The sequence below is a fragment of the Spermophilus citellus genome, assembly GCF_964194105.1.
Source record: "Spermophilus citellus genome assembly, chromosome: 9".
NCBI lineage: Eukaryota > Metazoa > Chordata > Mammalia > Rodentia > Sciuridae > Spermophilus > Spermophilus citellus.
Genome location: NC_138191.1, coordinates 128,235,054 through 128,254,810, shown reverse-complemented (window position 1 = coordinate 128,254,810; position 19,757 = coordinate 128,235,054).

Below are 19,757 nucleotides of genomic sequence, written 5' to 3'. Positions count from 1 at the left end.
CATGAGGGAAACTCCAGGCTCAGAGAGGGTGTGGGCCCTGATCTGGGTCACACAGCGCTCTGAGATGGCTGGGCTGGCGCCTCCCCAGGGCGGGTCCCTTGGGGCAGGCTCCATTGTACTCTCCCCAGCAGGAAACCGCTGCGCTCAGCACCCTGGGCAGCGGAGAAGAGGAACGAGTTTGGCTACGTGACTGGCCCTCCCTGGAGGCTGCGTCAGGATCAGTGCCCGGAAAACAACCTGCTGGGGTGGGCAGAGGGTGGAGGCCGCCCTGCTGGAGAAGGGGAAGTGGCCCAGGGCTGGCCTTCCCCCGGATGGTGCTGGGAGGAGGCTTCGGGGCCCTGTGCCCCAAACCTGCCTGAGGGGGCGGCTGGCTGGCTGCTTCCCTGACATGTGGCCTCTCTGAGGAGCCGCGGGCATGTGGGTGGGCAGCGAACCCAGTGGGCACACGTGGCCTCTGGGGTGATCCGGGTGGGACGCCTGCCACTCATTGGCTCAGGCGTATGGGGATTCAGCGGGCATCCAGGTGGGAGGAAGGCTCAGCCCTGCCCACGGGCTGCTTGGCTCCCAGGGAGCTGGTACCTGCAGGGCCAAAGCCCAGAGCTAAGAGGCTGAGCCCCTGCGGAGCTGCCCTGCCTCCGGGAGCCAGGTGAGTCCCTCAGGCCTCCTGGAGCCATGGCCGCCTCCCCTCTGCATCCAGAGCTGACTTGGGGCCAGAAACCGGCTGGGAGGACAAGGCCCTGCAGGTCCCAGTTAGGCCAGGGACCCCAGGGAGGGTGCTGAATGTCAGACCAGCCAGGAGCCAAAGAGGAGCCATTGAAGGAGGTGGCACAGTGCAGAAGGGGGTCGGATGAGGCCGAGGAAGGGGCCAGACTGGAGGCTCGGAGGCCAAAGCTAGGGGGGTAAAGACCAGGCCAGAGAGGAGGCCACATTTAGACATCAGCAGGGGGTCTGGGAGGCGGGAGGGGGAAGAAGGTGGGATGGAGGCCCAGAAGGTGAGGGAAAGAGGAAAAGAAACAGGAGGGCAGGCCGTGTCGGGCAGAGCCCCAGCTGGGGACCTGGACACCTGTGTTCCCACGGCCTTATCAGTGGAGGCTCACTGTGACCCATTGCTTAAGGAAATGAAACTCGGGAAGAAGACCAGAAGAGAACACCCTGCCCCGATGGCAGCCGCAACCGGAGCTCAGCTGTCCCGTCTCCTGCCGCCACAGCCGGGGATTTTGCCTCAACTGGCTGTTCTCTGAGAAAGACAAGGTCCACAACACAGAGAGCTCCTGCCAACCCAGGGCTCCCGGACTCTCCAAGGTTCCCCCTAAAAGGGGGCTCTAAAGTCCTGCCTCAGAGGACTGGTGGCAAGAATAAGAGACGCTAAGGCAGGCGAGGTGGCACCCGCCTGTAATCCCAGCCACTTGGGAGGCTGAGGGAGGAGGATCTCAAGTTCAAGGCCAGCCTCAGCAACTTGGTGAGACCCTGTCTCAAAATTAAAAAAAAGAAAGAAAAAAACCGTGGGGCTGAGGTTGTGGCTCAGTGGTAGAGCACTGCCTAGCATGCATGAGGTACTGGGTTCGAGCTGCAGCACCATATAAAAATAAAATAAAGATATTGGTTCCACCTATAACTAAGAAATAAATATGAAAAAAAGAGCTGTGGATGTATCTCAGTGGTTGGTTGCTCCCGAGTTCAACCCCCATTGCTACAGGGAAAAGAGAGAGAAAGACCCTGTGTGGGGTGAGTGGCGTATAAGATCTAGCACGTCTGGCAGCCCGGGGACACTCTGCTCTGACACCGCCCTGGGAGGCAGATACAACCCACCCATCATGCAGAAGGGGGAGACTGAGGTCCGGGGAAGTGAAGAGGCTTGTTCATGATCACTCTGCAGTTCTAACCCCCAAAGCTGTTTTCTCTCCATTAGGGGAGGAAAGGGGTGGGTGGTGGGTGCAGAATCCACCTGCCCCTCACTTGGCTGGAGGGAGAGGACACCCATCCCTCCTCCCATCTCTCCTGGCCTCCCCCGCCCCCCCCTTACCAAGGGCAGGCCCTGAGAGGGATCGTGCCAGTACCCAGGAGCACCCCTTTCTGGCCAGCACCCATGCTGGGGCTGCAGGGACTCCATGGTCTAACCCGATCCCTTCTGCCTTATCCACAGCCCGCTTCCTGTCCAGCTGCCTTCTGGGCCGGCAGAGGGCAGTCCCCCTCGTGTACCCCATCCTGCACACTGCTTCTCTCCAGGGCAGGGTCCTCTCTGGCCCCGGGTGCCCTGGCACTCTGCCAGCCTGCCCTGAGGGGAACTGAGGCCTCCCACGCAGAGGGGCTGCCGGGGCCCAGGTGGGACCTGGTCAGTTGGCTCCCAAGAGGGACCGGAGTCGTCCTCCTCCAGCCACACCTTCTGGTGCCCAACCCAGCAGGGCCAGGGCCTCGAACGCTGGCTGGAGCCAGGCAGAAGCTGGCAGCCTGTCCAAGCACACCTGGCCAGGTGAGCGGGCCATGAGGCCCAGAGCCAGCTCACCACTTGGGTGTAAACAGCAGCCCAGTGGGAAGTTGGCAGGCGCCTCTGCGGCCGGCCCCAGCCCCCTCCCCGGGAGCCCCGCCCCGGGGAAGAGGGTGTCCCAACTTGTCGGAGGAGTTGCCATCCCACACTTGAGCCCACGCTGGGCGTGTGCAGGGGGGGTGACCAACGGGGCCACAGAGAATCTTTGTCTTCCAGATCCCGCCCTTCCCTTCTCTTCCTGGCCGGCGCTGGGGAAGCTCCAGGCTCTTGGAAAGCCCAAGCCCCATCTCAGTTCCGCAGTCAGAGGCCTCCAGGACCCCGGAGCCGAGCAGAGCAGGGGCAGGTGGAGCTGGATCATGCCCTGAGCGTGCTTTTGCCCCCTGCTGCCATCAGCTGAGAACTGTGTCCCTGGGAAGGAAGGTCTGCAGCCCCAAGGTTTCCAGAAGGGAAAAGAACACAGATCTCTACTGAGCTCTTGACCCCATGCCCCAGTGCCCTGGCACCTCCACTTAAAGACAGGGAAACCGACGCTAGGCCTCCAGTGTTGGGAGGGCTTGGACCTCTTCTGTCTTATGTGCCCCAGCACATAGCAATACCTTAGGGTGAACTTGTGTAATGGACGGATGAGGCCCAGAGAGGGCAAGCGACTGGTTGAGTCCACACAGCGAGAAAAGAGCTCAACTGGGAATCAACCCCAGGCCAGTGTGAATCCTAAATTCAGACCCACCCACTGAGGTGGGGGCATCACACACGCACACACAAGTGTGCTCCCACCCTTCTGTCCAAGTGCTGCCTACACAAATACACACCCATGTGGGTGCACACCCTCCGTGGAGCGCCTGGCCGCTCACACTGTTCAAGCCCATGTCATGGGGCTCCCCCCGCACCTCCAGCAGACAGACTTCCTTCTGTGCTGGTCTCACACCCTCCTCTGTCACCACCCCCTCCTCCATGCCTGCAGCAGGCAGGATGGCACATGCCCGCTTCCACCCCCGCAGCCCTGCTGCCCTTTCTGCCTCCCCGGGCCCCAGCGGCTGCACAGGGCTACACGAGATGCTCTGGAGAAGGTTTGAGACTCACAGAGCATCAGTGGCAGAGGCCCAAGCCTGGGTCCCACAGGGTGGATGGAGCCCCAGGAGTGGGCAGCATGCACCCACTCTGGTGGGCTAGTGCCTGGGTGGCATTGGGGGTTTGGCTGCCAGCAGGGCCATTCCAAAATTAGGGGTCCTCTCCCAGATGTGTCATGTGGTCTGGTCTCAGGGATCAGCTTAAACTGTAGGCGGGGGGCCAGGACACCAGGAGCCCTGAGCCTGCTTCGTGCAACCCAGGCCTGTGTGGGACCCAGCTGGGGGCTCAGGTCCCTGGGCAGCGGGGCAAGGAACTTGCCTGAAAGGAGAACCTGCTGCTTCTCTCCTAACAAGGGACCAATGAGGCAGAGGTGGTCAGGGCGGCTCAGAGGCTTCTGGGAGGTGCAGAAGGCAGGTGCCCAGCTCTGGTTATTCATTTGATCTCACAGCAATCCGAGGAGACGGGCACTAATGTCCCTTGGGTACCAACAGTATTCGTTTTTTCCAGGGGGATAAACTAAGCCACAGAGAGTTAAGTCACCGGCCCCAGGTCCCTGACCCAGGCATGTAGCTGGCGTCCCTGGCATTTGCTGAGAGGATGAAGCTGAAGGGGGATGTGACCTGCACAAGGTCAGGAGCCCAGGATTGGAACCCAGGTCTGGTGTCAGAAGTTCTTGGGCTCCGGGTCCTTGGCCGAGCCTCCTCTGCAGCCCTGGGACCCACCCAGGAGGCACGGCTGGCGTCTGCCCTCGAGGGCACCCTGCACCATGTGGCCAGCTTCCCAGAGCTCCCCGACCTTTCCTTTCCAATGGAGGCTGCAAGAAGCAGCCCCTGACAGCCAGGACCCAGCCTGGCCCTCCCAGCCCAGCCTGGGAGTCATCCTGCCACACGGAAGTGATTTCAGTTCCTGATGTCAGACAGGACCACTCTGTGACCAGGATGGATCAAGACAAAACATCGAGAGCACGCTGCCATCATGTCTGAATACAGACAAAAAAATCAACATGCTCCAAACCACAAACACGACCCAATGTCCTCTGTCTTGGTTGCCTGAGTGACAGCAGCTTCAGCACCCATTCATTTCTCTTCCTTTCCAGATAAAAGCCACTAAGATCCCCCATCACAGAATCACCTCCGCTTTGTGAGCACACGCCTGAGACAAAAGCTCCAACTCCTTGTATCCTCCCGGAAGCACCCAGAACAAGCCCCCGTTTTCCAGTCCTTCCTAGGACCCTGTGCGCAGATGGCCCATGACTTCCCAGGTGTGCACGCTCCTCCGTTCCAACCGCCAATAGACCCCCACTGCGCTCAGGCAGGTGACTCTGGTGGCCCTTGGCTGGGACCCTGCACGAAGTCTCACAACTGTACAAGACTCGGTTTGTTCAGCCCATTTCATTGATGCCTCTGGAGCCACAGCAGTAAGTCAGCCCCAGAGTATCAGCCCCCCGGGAGGCACGACGGGGCCAGAGGGGAGCCTTCACTCCATCTGTCCCCAGGAGCCTTCAGCTCCATCTGTCCCCAGGAGGCCTATTTCCAGCCCCGTGGCTGGAGAAAGAATGTTCATGCTTGATGGTCCCGCAGCACCTGCTGGCCCCGTCCGCTGTCCCCTCTGCCCCAGCCCTGTGCTAGGGCGTTGGCACCTGCAGGAGGAGACTGAGGAAGGGAACGAGTGCTTGGGCCAGCAGCTCTGGGCCCCGCGCTTGCCTCTGCCTCTCATTTGCCATGTAGCCTGCTCCTCGGTTTATCCATCTGGACAATGGGTGGGTGAGGCCGAGGCGGGTGAAAGGTTGAAGGGACTTGCCCACCTGGGCCCGCTCACTCCCTTGCCACGAACCCTTCAGGTTCAGGCAAGGCAGAAACCTTCTGGTCTCCCGCTCTCTACCCTGGTTCCCTGAGGGTTAATCCAGTCTTCACCTTCTAGAACAGACACAGGGCTGACCTGAGGCACAGGTGAGCAGCTGGGGAGGGGGTTCCATATGTCCCCGGTCACTAGAGCCCTGGCTGGGTAGGGAGCCGTGTTGCTCATGACCAGTGGAAAGCTTCGGGCTCAGGCTCTGTGTCCTTCCAGCCCCGTTCTTCCTCTCGCTCCCCGGATCAGGGACCATATCCAAGCCAAACAGGATGCTCAGGAAGGAGCCGGAGGTGGCCCAGGTAGGGCCCACAGGGCCCCGGGGCTCCTAGGGAGGAGCCGGTGGCAGTTGAGGAAGAAGGTCTCTGAGGCTTCATTCAGCTCTAAATCCTGCTGTCTGGTGACAGGGATGTGGCATTCTCCTCTCTGCCCCAGGCGGGAGGACCGGAAGGAAGCAGAGCTGGGGACTGAGGTGTGAGCCAACAGGTGACCTTTCAAAAGAGGGAAGAGAGGATCCAGAAAGCCTGTGGGTCCTTCAGTGCCCTCTCTTCACACTCTATTCAGATTCACCCTTCCAGGCCCTTCCACATCCCCCTCCCAAATGCCTCTCCCCTCTGCCTGGAAGTCCCTCCCCTCCTTATCCCCTTTGCTTGGAGATTCCATCCATCAAGCCTCATCTTAATGTCACTTCCTCCAAGAAGCCTCCCCTGGTTGGATCTTGGATGAACCCATGACTCTCTCTGCCCCTCCCTCTCAAACTTGAACACAGTGAGTAGTAAGTCACTGTCTGTGACCTTCCTCCAGGGTAAGCAGCAGCCTGTTGTGTTCACCCCTGAATCCCCACTGCCTGGGATGAGCCTGGCATACAGTGGGTGCCACATAAATGTTTGATGATGAGTGATCACAGTGATGGAGATGAGAACTTTAGGGGCCAGAGCTGAAAGCAAAGAACCTTAAGTTGGAAAGGTTTTGGTGGCAACACTCTGAGCAAGATTTGGAGATTGGGGTGCCTGAGTCAAGTAGGGAGGGGCTTGCCCTGGTCTAGGCACAGCCTGGCAAAGATGAGGAGATACCAGTGAGAAATGATGGCTCTGAGAGACTTCTACTTCAGGTAAGGCTGGGACTTAGATCCTGCTAAGGATAACTCCAATCCCTAGATCAATTTTTTGAAAAAAAAAAAATTCATCTTCTTAAGACCATTGAACAGTTCAGTAGGTAGAAGCCAGGCACAGTGGTGCCCGCGTGTAGTTCCCAGCTACTTGAGAGGCTGAGGCAAGAGGATCACTTGAGTCCAGGAATTCAAGACCAGCAGGGCAACACAGTGAGATCATGTCTCAAAACAAAAACAAAACTTAACAAGGTAGCAAAGAGGGGCTGGGGTTGTGGCTCAGAGGTAGAGCACTTGCCTAGCATGCATGAGGCACTGGGTTCAATCCTCAGCACCCCATAAAAATAAAATACAGATATGTGTGTCCACCTATAACTAAAAAATAAATATTAAAAAAAAAAACAAGGTAGCAAACAATTTTCTAGCAAAGAATATTCTATCCAGAATTCAGAAGGCAAGAATCCCGGGGAAATGTCCGGTGTGCAAGACCACATTTTCCCCGGAGCATTTGCCAACACAAAAGAAACAGCTTTGAAACCAACCTGTGGTTGTGATGACCTCATGGGGCAGGGGTGAGAGAAGGAGGGTAAAAGCCTAACCCAGGGACCCGGGGTGCTCAGTGGTGGAATGCCTGGTTAATATGGATGAGGCCCAGGTTCAACCCCCAGCACCACAAAAAAGAAAAGAAAAAGGAAAAAAGAAGGAAGAAAAGATGAGGAATCCAGTACTCTACATCACCTTTAAATCAAAATGACCTTGAAGAAAGGTGAACCAAACCTTGAGCCCAGTCACATGGGTGATTCAAAAAACTCAGCCCCTGAACATGAATTAAAGTGCCTTGGATTAGTAATGACCCCAGATGCCTGATAGACATGAACAAAAGACTTGTCTAAAGGGGAGGTGATAGCATCTGAGGCCTCATGTGATTTTCACAAATTATTTTCAGATGTGGTGAGCAGAGCACAAAAATAACCAGGCATACAAGGAGACAAGACCCCATGAGCAAGAATCGGCACAAACAAAAGACGACAGACATTGACCATGATGAGTTCTGATACAGGAATTATAGACGTTATGGCCTTTGAAAGGTGTTTAAAAAAACATAAGAATCACAGGCTTACAGATCCTCGTGGCCCAGCTGATCCTAAAGTTCACATGGAGATGGAAGGAACCCATAATAGCCAAAAGAATCAGGAAAAGAACAAATTTGGAGGCTCATAGCTCCTGATTCCAAGATATATAGACAGATAGATAGATTATCTTTATTTTATTTATTTGTTTTTCTATGGTGCTGAGGATAGAACCCAGTGACTCACACATGAGAGGCAAGTGCTCTGCCACTGAGCTACCGCTCCAGCCCCATGATTCCAAGACTTAATGCAAAGCTACAATAATCAACACTGTGCCGGACCAACCTTTAGACAGACAAATAGACCAAAAGAATGTAACTTAGAGTTCAGGAATAAACCCACGTGTTTGTGCTCATTTGAATTTTGACAAGGGTACTAAGAGAAGTCAGTGTGGGGGCAGAGTTTCCAACACATTATGCAGGGACAACTGGACCTTTACCTTGTGAAATAATGAAATTGTCCCTCTACCTCACATCTTATACCCCAGTCCACCATTAACTCAAAACGAGGGTGGAGGCCTCAGGAAGGAGATTCATGTCATAAGATACAAGAGAGTTTTCTCCTCTTTCCCTACCCCACTCCTAGCTCCCTCTTTTTTCTCTACCACTGAGAATACAGCAAGGAGATAGCCATCTGTGTCAGGAGGGAAGTTCTTATCAGAATCCAGTCCTGCCGGCACCCTCATCTCCGACTTCCAGCCTCCAGAAGTATGAGAAATGCTCTCTGGATTTCTGTGCCAGGCCCGCAGGTCTGCGGCACTTTTGTTATAGCATCCCCAAATGAGCCAATAGCATTAGTCATCCGGAAAATATAAATTAAAGCCACAGAAAGATGGCTAAGGTGGCTACACCAAGAAGAAATTCAGTGACAGGTGTTGTTAAGGACAACAGAGAGTGGCTTAGCGATTGCTAGGGGTGAGGGGTGACAATGCAGTTTGGGAGGATGGAATATTCTAGAATTAGACTATGCTAGGCAGTGCTCTGCTCTGCCACTGAGTTACATCCCCAGCCTTATATTTAAAAATTAAATATTAATATTATTAATATTTAAAGATTATGTATGTGAAGACCCTCAGAAATAATGCTAAGAAACGCCAGCTAAGGCGTATTGAGCACTAACCATGCAGCCAGAGTCTTCTAAGCACCTTCTTGTGGGGAGGCACTTGTCCCCCCACATCCCGCCAGGCAGGGGCCGCTACTTTTCCAAATCTCAGATGAAAACTGAGCCGAGGGAGACCGCTTACCTGAGGTCCATCAGGAGGCCGAGTCGAGATTCAAACCCTGTCTCCCCACGTCCTGCTCCTCTGAGATCATGGCTCATTGTCTGGAGCAGAACCTGAGAGTGGGGAGGATGTGCCCAGGTCCCATGTGACCCAGCGCCCACCAGGCCTGGAGCCAGGACAGGGGCCTCCCAAGTGCCCCTCCATCCCCCCATAGGAGGCCCTCAGCTTCAGGGAGCTTGGGGGCTGGGGTTGCTATTAGGAGCCAGGATTTGATTTCCTAGACCTTAGAGGCCTGTCCTTCCTCTGGGTGTTGGAGGGACCCCAGGGGAGTTTTCACAGAGAATAAGAACACTTGCTGTGCACCCCCAGCAGGGCAAAGTGCCACGCACGCTCTGAGCCTGGTCCTAGTGAACCTTCCAAAGCCCCTTCTTACTGTATCCCCTGTTTATCTTGCTCTTTTAACTGTTGCAAATTTAGGGGTTCAGAGACCTGATGAAAGGTCTTGGGGTGTAGCTTAATGGTAAAGTGCTTGCCTAGCATGTGTGAGGCCGTGGGTTCAATTCCCAACACTGCAAAAAAAAAAAAAAAAGATAAAACAGAGATGTGACGAAACCTGCCCAAGGCCACACAGCCAGTAAGTGGTGAAGTGACCATTAACTCAGCCACATGGGCCTAGCATCTGAGAATAAGCCACCACACTTGAATGGATGAGCCAGGACCTGTCCTCAGCAGACCCCAGGCCTTGGCTGTTACTTGACTGGCCCCATAGAAGTTAGGAGAAGGCCGGGGAAAGGAGTTCAGGGAGCCTGGGGCAGGGCTGTGCGGCTGGGGGTGTAGTGGTGAACAGTGGCCTGGCGGAGGGGCGCGAGGTAAGGAGGAGTGGGCGGTGGGCCCAGGGCCAGCAGGGGCTTCCTGATTGGGAATCTGAGCAGCAAAGAGCCCTGGACAGACTTCCGAGTTCCTCTGTCACCCCCATAGACAAGTCCCCCCCTTCCTTGTGACACCCTCACTGCCGTGACGCTCTCCTGCCTTCAGCTCTTCACTAGGGCCACCAGCGGGGGGCAGGTGGGACCGTCCTTAGCTGCTGTGGGTCCCTGGCTCACAGTGCAGCACAACCCTGGGACTCAGCCCAGGGCCCAGCCCACCTGGCCCTGCCAGGCAGCAAGAGGAGAGGGCACCTCCTCCTGTCCCCAAGTGTGTCCCCCTCCTGCTCAGCTCCGATTTGCAGGAGGCACAGGGCTGGCACATCCAGGGATAGTCAACAGTGACTCAGGGCAGCAGCTGCAGCCCCAGCGTGGTGACTAAGACTTGGGGCTCCCCCCTGGTAAGGGACCCCGCACCCGAGTCTGCCAAGAATGGCCTGTGTGTCTGCTGGCCTGAGGTGGAAGGGCACCTCCTCCTTTCTGGAAGCTGGGGCTCCATTGGCAGCAGCATCTAAGACCTGGGTTGGGGAGGCTTTCTCAGGGAGAGGGAGAAACGGGGACCGGGCTGCTGGGACATGCTTCCTGGTGACCAGGTCATGCACACGTCCAGCTGACACTTATAAAGAGGGGGGCATGTGTCAGGAGAGTGAGCCGGGGAGCCCACCAGCCTGAGTTTCAATTCTAACTCAGGCATCCACTAGCTGTGTCACTTTGGGCAAGTCACTTGACATCTCTGAACCTCAGTTTCTCCACCAGTGAGATGGGCATAACAGGAAGGTATTAATTGCAAAGTGTTCTCAGCAGCATTTTTCTGGCTGTTCTGAGTGACCTCTCGATCTTGTCTTCTGAGAAAGTGGCAGACAAGTCCCCAGCCCTCCTGGGGCTCACACAGCCAAACTGCAAATAAGAATCCAAATACAGAAACAAGATCCTCTCAATGGCCTGGTGAGTGCTGGGAAGGAAAAAGTTGAGGTTTGTGACAGAGTGCAGGAGGGGTGGGGGTGTCAAAACTGCTCTGAGCAGGTGACAGTTGAGAGACACCCCCCTGCCCCCCCCATGAGGAGGTAGCTGTGTGACAGTCTGTGAACAGAGTACTCCAGGCAGGGGAACAGCGAGGGCAAAGGCCCTGAGGCAGGGATGAAGCCACCCGGTGGGGACAGGAGACAGGCAAGCTCACAGGTTTGTCAAAGGACCTTGGCCTCTATCCCCACCCCCAGTTATGACAAGAAGGTCTCCAGGCAGAGACAAATGTCCCCTGGGGGCAGGCCAAAATTGCTGCTGGCTGAAAATCACCGGGTGCAGGAGAATGTGGCCAGTGGCCCTTCAGGCCTCTGTCAGGAGCCGTGTGTTGGGGGAGGTCCCAGTGGGCCCAGCCTTCCCCGCAGCCATCACAGGCCCCTTGGGGTCCCTAGGACCCTGCCTCCCCTCCTCTCCATGATCTGGCCTCCCACGGGGCCTTCCCTAGATGCCCCCCTGGCATATGCAAGAGGCCCTCCAAAAATTGCCTTAGGGGAGGGTGGTCACAGAGCCACCGACCAGAAAAACCAGCCTCAGAGAGCTGCCCTCGGCCCCAACTCAGGGGAGGGGGAGGGTAGCCTGGGACTGAACAGCCCCTTCCCCTCAGAGCGCTGGCCCGTCCTGCCCACCTCCGTTCTCTGGGTCCCTCCTGTCTTCCCACTGCCCACCCAGGCATGCGCCACCCCCCTGGCTGGCTGGCCGCCCTGTCCCCGGCTCCCCTCTCTGCCCGGGTCCCCCTCCCTGGGCCAGGCTGTCTCTCCCCAGCGGCTCCAGTGGTTTGGACGCGCTCAGCGCCTCCTGCCCACATGACCTCACTTCCCACTTGCACACGCTCCTGCACACACGGCCCGAGTATGTGAGCTCACACAAACACAGGGACACACGCACACGTGGACCAGACCTGCGCCCCGGGAGGCTCCCCCGTCCCCACCCCGCCTGACCACTGCCCAGGAGCAGAGGACCCCTCGCCGACCTCCTGCCTCCCGTCTCTCTCAGGGCAGAGAGGCTGACCTGGGCAGGAGCCCTGCCGCCTCTCTCCAGGTGGGCCCGCCACCTCCTCTGGTGGCCAACCCCGTCTGGGAGCTGGAGACCCCTCGCCCTGGGAGACCCGGGTGCGTGCCTCGGTTTCCCCTGCGAACAGGAGTCTTGCCCTCAGTCTGGCCCAGGACAGCCACAGGGAATCTGCAAACAGCCCCCTGTCCTCCTCTGACCCCTGGGGCCCCCTGAGTCTGGGCCTGGGACCTCTGCAGTTAGCCCCCCACTGGCGGTCTGTCTCCAGGAGAGCTTCCCAGCAGACTTGGGGGGTCGGCAGGACGGGGAGCCGGCCCTCTGCCTTCTAATTTAGATTCCTGGGTTTATGGCAGGAAGCTCAGCAAGGCTGACGCTGTAATTAAGGCGATTCCTGAGGCTTCGGAGGAGGCGAGGAGAGCGCTGCCGGCCCCCACCTCTCCCTACCTCTGCCAGAAGCCCCAACCTCAGAGCCCCAACAGCTCCTCTGCCTCAGCTCCCCGGCTCTGGAACTCCATTTTGCATCCCAAGAACTCAGAGATGGGCATCTGCATCCCCAGGGTCACACAGCCCCAAGGGGGCACCCGCCTGGGCTGCCTCTTGGCCTCCCTCTGCCAGGTGTGGCCCAGCCCAGGGACAGGGGGAGCCCCACATGTGGCTCCTTTGTTCTCTCCTCCCTGGACCCCAGGCCCCATCTTCACTGAGTACCCCTCCCCCTGCATTCCTGAGGTGTCTGGGCAGAGTCGGGCCAGGGATGTGGCAGGAGGGGCAGCTCCCACCCAGGGGTCAAGACCAGGGCAGCAGCCTGGGCATGAGCACCCGCCTGCGGCCGAGGCCTGGGGATGCGCTGGGGGCATGGTGGCCAGGAGATCCGGTGGCTCAGCCTCTCTGACTGTCCCTCCCATCCATGGGGCCCCAGGGGTGGAGCTTAAATTCCTGTTGTGCTCCTGGCTGTGTCCCCTGGGCCTCTCCCCTGGGCCTCAGTGTTAGCATCTGTGCACAGGGAGCAACATCTGTGCAGAGACCGGGTCTCCTCCAGTCCCTGGCTGGGCTCAGGGGATGGTGAGGCCCCCCCAGAGCCCTGGGTGACGTCCCCAGCCCCACTCCACATTTCGTCCCGCCCGGCCAGGTTCTGTGGCCTCGGGCACCCCATCCTCTGGGCCTCTGCACGTTCCTTGGTAAGGATGAAGGGCCCAGTGGAGCGAGGGTCTCAGACTCTGGAATTTCACAACTGATACCAATCCAAATTATGCGGCAGGCCTGAGTGGGCTGTGACATTTTGCTTTGCCAAGTTGGGGCAAAGCAAAATGTCAAGCACAAAGATGCAGGAGAAGCAGAGGTGAGACGTCGCTGCACACCTAGGGCTCAGTGGCCTGTCCTTCACAGCTGGCTGGGGACACCTTTGTCCTAGACAGCTTTGGATTCTGTATAGATTGGGGCTACCACCTTGAGCTTGTGTCAGTCTGGGGGCATGTGGGTATCCAAGTGGGGGGGAGGCACTGTGAGGGGTGAGGGTGGCACCCCGCCCAGTGAAGAGCCAGGCTGCGTCATGGCCACAGCCTGAGTTCCACGGAGAAAAGCCTGGGGTCCAGGTCCGGGGAGCAGATACGATCGAGGCAGGGACAGGAGGGGTGCATGGCATTCCTCTGACCAGGGAGAAAGGGGACTTTGTTGCCCAGAGCTGAGCCACCCCCGGCCTCCTTGTATGCCTGGGCGCTCTGCCAGGGATGCAGAAACCCGCGAAGGGTGCACCAGGCCTCTGTGGAAGCCTCTGCCTGCCTCGAGCTGGGTGTCCCCTGCCGGCCACGCTGCCCTCCCAGCTGAGGGCCTAGATAGGGGCAGCAAAGGTACAGATGGCAGTGGGGCGGGGCTCAGTCTGGAGCCCAGGGAGAGCGGGAGGTTGGGGTGGTGGTGCCCAGACTGAGGAAATACCCTGACAAGCTGGGGGCCAAGGCAGGGAGGGCAGGTGACAGCCCGGGGCTCCCACTTCCATGCTGCCTCTGTCAGCCTCGTGACAACCCTGGGGGAGGTCCACTGAGAAAGGGAAGCTCAGCCAAGGGACTTTCTCAGCCCTGACCCCAAAGCTCCAGCTTCCGAAAGTCCTGCCCCCTCCTCCCAGCTGCAGGGAGACTCAGGGTCACCTGGGGGAAGAGCAGCTGCCCATCTGTCCCCAAACTTGGGGATTTGAGTGCCCATCCACCAGGTCTGTACCCCCACCACCTTCCAGGCTTATAAGATCAAAGGGCGAAGCGCTCAGTAGGTGTCTAATAAGTGCTCATTGATACCCTGGGTGACCAGGCAGGCCCCTCTGTGCCTGTCCCCTGTATGTGCCCTCAGCTGGCCCTCCAGGCCATCCTTTGGGCACCTTTGCCTTCTCTGCCTGGCTTCCACTGACATTTTGTCTCCTCCTGAATGACCCTGGGAGTCCCCTGGGGTAGCCACCTCATCCTACAGGGGATGTGGGGGACCCAGTGCAGGGTCTGCTGGCAGCCTGCTCCTCAGGCCTAGGGCGACTGGCATGGAAGGCAGCTCAGACGGGGAGTTCTTTATCTCTGTTGTCCCCTCACGGTGGGAGGAGGGCTGGAGACTGGAGATGGCCCCTGGTGGTGGCAGCAGGGCCCCACTTTGACCTGGAGGCCCCGCTGGGGGGCCTGCCAGCTCTGGAATGCACAACCTCTGCCATCCCCTCCCTCAGACACGGTTAAGACCCCAGCCCCAGCCTTTGTCACAGCCTGGCTGGCTTAATAGGATTGGGCGGGGGCAGAGTGGGCCTCTGGTAGGGAGCCCTCCTGCGCAGCCACAATGGGGCACTGTGACATCATGCTGCCCCCCACTGTGATGTCAGGGGCTGTCACAATGGACCTTCCCAGACGCCCAGCCTCGGGGCGGGACAGAGGGCTGGGATGGGGTCGTGGGGGCGGGGCCGGGACACCTGCATGCTTGGTGGCTCAGGCCTGGGAGTGGCCCTGAAGGAAAGGCTGGGCAGAGGCTGCAGCCCCACAGAGGGGGGCAGAGAAAGCCACTTTCACTTAGAGGGCAGTGGGGACAGGCAGACAGCTTGGGTATGGGGTCTGGTAGCAGAGATTTCTGGAAAGGTCTGAGGACAAGGGGTCCGAGGGGTTCTGCTGTGGCTGTGGTTTCCACAGGCAGGAACAGGAGAGGGGGGCCTGGGAGGCCGGGGATGGAGAACGGGTGGGGGGGTGGGGAATCAGGGTAAAATCGAGGGGACAGCCTCTGTGGATGCAGAGGAGGCCTGTCCCCGGGCTGCGACCACCTGAGCCCAGACGCTAGGGTTGCTCAGATGCCCCTGGGCCCCAGCCCTGGGGGAAGGCCCCTCACCCAGCGGTCCCCAAGCTGCCTGGCGCTGCCAGACCAGTGTGGAAACTGCGCCGTCCACCCCGGCTCCCGCTGGGGAATGTGATGAGGCTGCTGGAATGGGCCCGGCCAGGGCCAGGGGCCGTCCTGGGCCGGGTGGGGTGCGGCAGCTGCTTCCCAGCAGCCCCGCCAGCTCCGTGGCTCATGGGGTGTGGAGGGGAGAGCCAGACCCACATGGCGGGAGTGGGCCCGCTGCCCTGGAGAGGGCGCCAGGGTGGGAGCCGGCAGTGGGTGGTTATCCCAGCCAGGAGGGACCTCCTCCAGGCCTCCATGTTACAGACGGACCCGCTGAGACCACAGAGGCCTGGGCACATGCAGGGCCCCAGAGCCAGGGACAGAGGACGCCCCATAGAACCGGAGCCAGGTGTGGTGGCGCACCCCTGGAATCCCAGCTGTGGGGAGGCCGAGGCAGGAGAACCGAAGATTCGAAGCCAGCCTCTGGCAGGACAGTGCTCCTGGGTTCAAACCTCAGGACCTGCCCCCACCACACACACACACACACACACACACACAAAAAAAAAAAACTTTCTTTTTCAGCCTCAGGCTCTTTCCACTGGATCTTAAACCCCCAAGGCTTCTAATTGGCCCTTCATGTTAGGCGGTGAGAGGAGCTGGTCCTTGTCTGATGACTGTAACCTTGCTGAGCCTCAGTGTTCCCATCTAATAATGGGAATAAATCCATGCCTTGCAGGGCTACAAACCTTCAATAAGACAACATGAAGCCAGGCACCGTGGTGCACACCCATAAGCCCAGAGCCTTGGGAGGCTGAGACTCGAGGACTGCAAGGTTAAGGCCAGCCTCAGCAACTCAGTGAGACCCTGACTCTAAATAAAATATATAAAAAGGGCTGGGGATGTGGCTCAGGGTTAAGTGCCCCTGGGTTCAAACCCTGGTACCAAAAAAACAAGAGTCTCAGGCCTGGCTCAGTGACTGGCACAAAGTAGGTCTCAGAAATGTTTGATGGCTTCTCTGTTTCTGTGGTTCCAGTCAGCCAGCAGGAGCTGAGCCACCTGCCCCACAGGTAGTCCCGCCCCAAACCTGGTCGGACATGGAATAATCTTCCCTGGGGCACCACCAGGTCAAGCCCAGTCCTTCTCCCTTTTTATTTATCTGTTTATTGAGCAAATATTTATTGCAGGGCCAACTGTATCGGGGAGCGAGTGATCAGTGTCATTCGCAGCCTGGGTGCAGCCCAGAGGCCCCAGCTGCAGATCCAAGCGCTTTCCAAGTAGGTGCTCCTCGGGCTCCTGTTTATGGCTCACCGGCCCGAACCTAGATCCTGGGCCACAGCCAGGGCTGGGGGTGTGAGTGGGGAGGAAGGGCAGAGAGCCGGCCGGTTCCTCTAGGATTTGCTAATTAATTGGGTAGTCGAAGGCCGGTTCCTGGCAAAACTGTTTTGACTTGTACCCAGACTAGGAGGCTGGAGGGAGGGGCGAGTCCCCTCCCAGAGCCCTCTAATTGCTGCCTTTGCCTCTTTCAGGGTTTTGCTGGGCCCTGACTGCCAAGGCCCTGCAGCTCAGAGCCCAGGAGGGCAGCAGGCTGCAGGCCCACTTCCCAGCCGGGAAGACCGAGGTGGCTGGTGGCAGGGCTGGTGGTCTAGAGCCAGTGTGGAGGCAGAGGGGGGCTGTCCTGGTCACCTCCCAGGTGTGAAGGGGAGGCTGGGGCCTCCCCAACAGACCTGGAATCAGGCAGGGCCAACCTCCTCCAGACACTTCCCCGTCCCCTCACCTGATGGGCTCCCACCTGGTCTGAGATGGAACTTCCTCGAAGAAGCTGCCTGGACCCTCCAGACTGGGTCAGGTGCACCCCCCAGTTTCTGTTCCACCGGCTCCTCTTCTGCCTCCGTGGCCCCCACCGGACTCATGTGGACAGAGAGGGGCTTCATGCGTCTCTGTGGCCCACTGCCTGGCCTGGCACAGAACAGGAGGTGACCAGAGGGAAGGAACAGAGGAACAGACACTCCGGGTGTCTGGGGTCTGTGGCAGTGTGGCCTCAGTGTCCCCAGAACTAGTGATTCCCATACCTCCGCTAGCGAGGCACCCTTGAAAAGAGGGAGGACAGTGTCCAGTCCTGGCAGCCGAGGGAGGCCGGCGGCCAGCTGTGTAGCCAGGCCTCTGTGGCACGGGGCGAAGGGCTGGATCAGCACTGCCGGGGCTTGACTCGGGCTCCCTCCTGCTGCCCATGGGCTGGTGGCCCTGGCAAGCTCAGCCAGCCGCTGCAGCCCTGGAGGGTCATGGAAGGACCTAGGCCAAGCCCTTGGGCGCAGTGGCGGGCCCAGCTGACCCGGGCAGGTGCTTGCTGATGCCCGATCTTGCCCTGGGGCACAGGCTCCTTCTGCCTTCAGTGGCTTGTTTGCTTTTCACTCGTGACGGGAACTTGGATCACTTGGTCACGAGCTGCTGGCCGGGTTTCGCTGCTGTGAAGTTACTTTTTCCATTTTTTTTTTTAAATTTTAACCCTTGCTAGACTTTCTTTTTTGCAGTCCTGGGGATTGAGCCATGGAACCCGGGCGCCCCACCACTGAGCTACATCCTCAGCCCGCCCTTGTTTTTATTTGGAGGCAGGCTCTGGAACTGCTCCAGCCTCAGCCTCCCAGGTCCCTGGGCGTACTTCGCCCCGGGCTCGGCCATCTCTCCCAGGGGGCCTGGTTCCGTCTGTTGGAGAAGCTTGTGGAGGAGCCCAGGTGTGGGGCTGGGTGTGCATGTTATTAGAGGGGTGTCTTTGCGTTCCGGCCTTCTAGGGGACACAGCTTAGTTTGCTTTAATTTAAATATTAAAAGTTTCCCCTTTAGCCAGTTGTGGGGTCTCTGGGGAACTACAGAGAGCTGCCCGTGGCCTTTGAGCACAGGGTCCGTCTGTGGCCTCTGTGGGAGGCCAACCTTACGGGTGACTGAGTTACACTCCCCAGCTGGGTGCTGAGGCCCTCAGTCACAGAAATGGGTGTGTCTTCCTACAGCCCCATGGGTGAAGCTATGTTCACCTCTTCCTTTGTAATATAACCCCTTGCCCGGTTTAGGGTAGAATCTTCCATGGAAGTGCCTTGTGTGTGTCCCCTCCTCTTACTGTGCCCTTGGGTGTGGCCTACCCAGGTGTCAGTCAACCTGCTGACAGTGGACATCATGAAGACAGACTCAGCCCCCTGAAACCTGACCCCTGGCCTCATTTGAATAGCTTCTCCTCAATAAAAGGGGTCAGCGCGTGCTCTCGCTCTCTCTCTTTCTGCAGACCCTTAAGGTCAGAGGAGCTGTCACAGCAACCCCAAAGAAAAAGGTATTTGTGTCTCTTGGTGGTTATTTCGTGCAGCCCAGTTAGCCCAGTTTAACTAGAGTGACCCCTGAGCCTTTTAGTCTCGAGAACAGAAACCCAGCAGGCCTCTAGGCTTGTGCGGGCTCCCAGGCCCACGGAGGGCCTCAGGTCCAGCAGGGCTGAGGGAGCGGGAGCACAGGACTCCTCTGCCAGGCCCAGCCCTTCCTCGACCGTGCCTGCTCACCAGTGGGGATGGGCTCAGGTGGCCTGGTGCCTTCAGGAACGGGCTGACCCCCTGCTGGACCAACAGCTCTGTGGCCCTTGTCCAGCCAGAGGTAGAGTGGCCACCTGAACCAGGCCAGGCAAGGGTGAGGCCCCAGGAAGTTCTGCTGAGCACCACGCCAGCCCACCTGGTGGCCCAGCACTAGTGAGAGGGGAGGAAGGCCAGCTGCCCTGACCTCCCTTACCCTGCCCAGCCCCAGCCACACCTGACCCAGGAAAGTCTCACCCAGCAGGGAGCTGGGCAGTGCAGGCCTTGCCACCCCAGGGCAAGCAGAGCACTCCTGACTCTGCCTGCACTGTCCTGTCCCCCACGACTCCAGGCTGAGTCAATGCTGCCTCTACCAGGGACCGGAATCCTTCCACGGGCTGCTTAAAGACTGCAATGGCTCCCTACTACCCTCAAGCAAAATCTCACTCCTGGACCTGCCCTGTAAGACCTTGGCGAATTCGGCAGAACCCGTGTCACAACTTCAGAATGCCAGGCTGCTGGCGGGTCCCTTGCACAACCCTGGCTGCACGTCCTGCACCTGCCCTGCCAGCCTCGCCCCTCCCACGGCCTCGGCCTCACTGGCAGATCCCTCCCAGTCCCTCAGCCTCAGCCTGGGGGCTGCCTCCTCCAGGAAGCCTTCCTCCAGATCATCTCCGTGCGCCTGGCCCTTCCCTGGTGGCCTGTGTTCAATACCTTCCCGAGCTCTGCTTCCCACAGCCTCTGACCCGCAGGGCAGCAGTCGGGTGCAGCAGGGAGAGGTTGGAACTGGGATTATGGGATTGAGGTGCCCTCTTCACACGGCCAGGGCTGACCCCCATCTCCCAAGGTGGCTCTAGTGGGTGGGAGAAGGCAAGGGGAAGGTCAGTTTGGAAAGTCCAAAGACTTGGCTGTGTCTTCTGCAGGGGACGAGGCCCCGGCCAGCATCCCTTGGTCCCCTCTATGAGAAAAGCATCTCAGTGGGATTCCCAGCTCTGCTTGCCATCTGGCCTCTGCCCCTAACTTGCTGTGTGGCCTTGGGGCAAGGCTGTTCATTGGGCTCAGCCTCGGTTTGCCTCT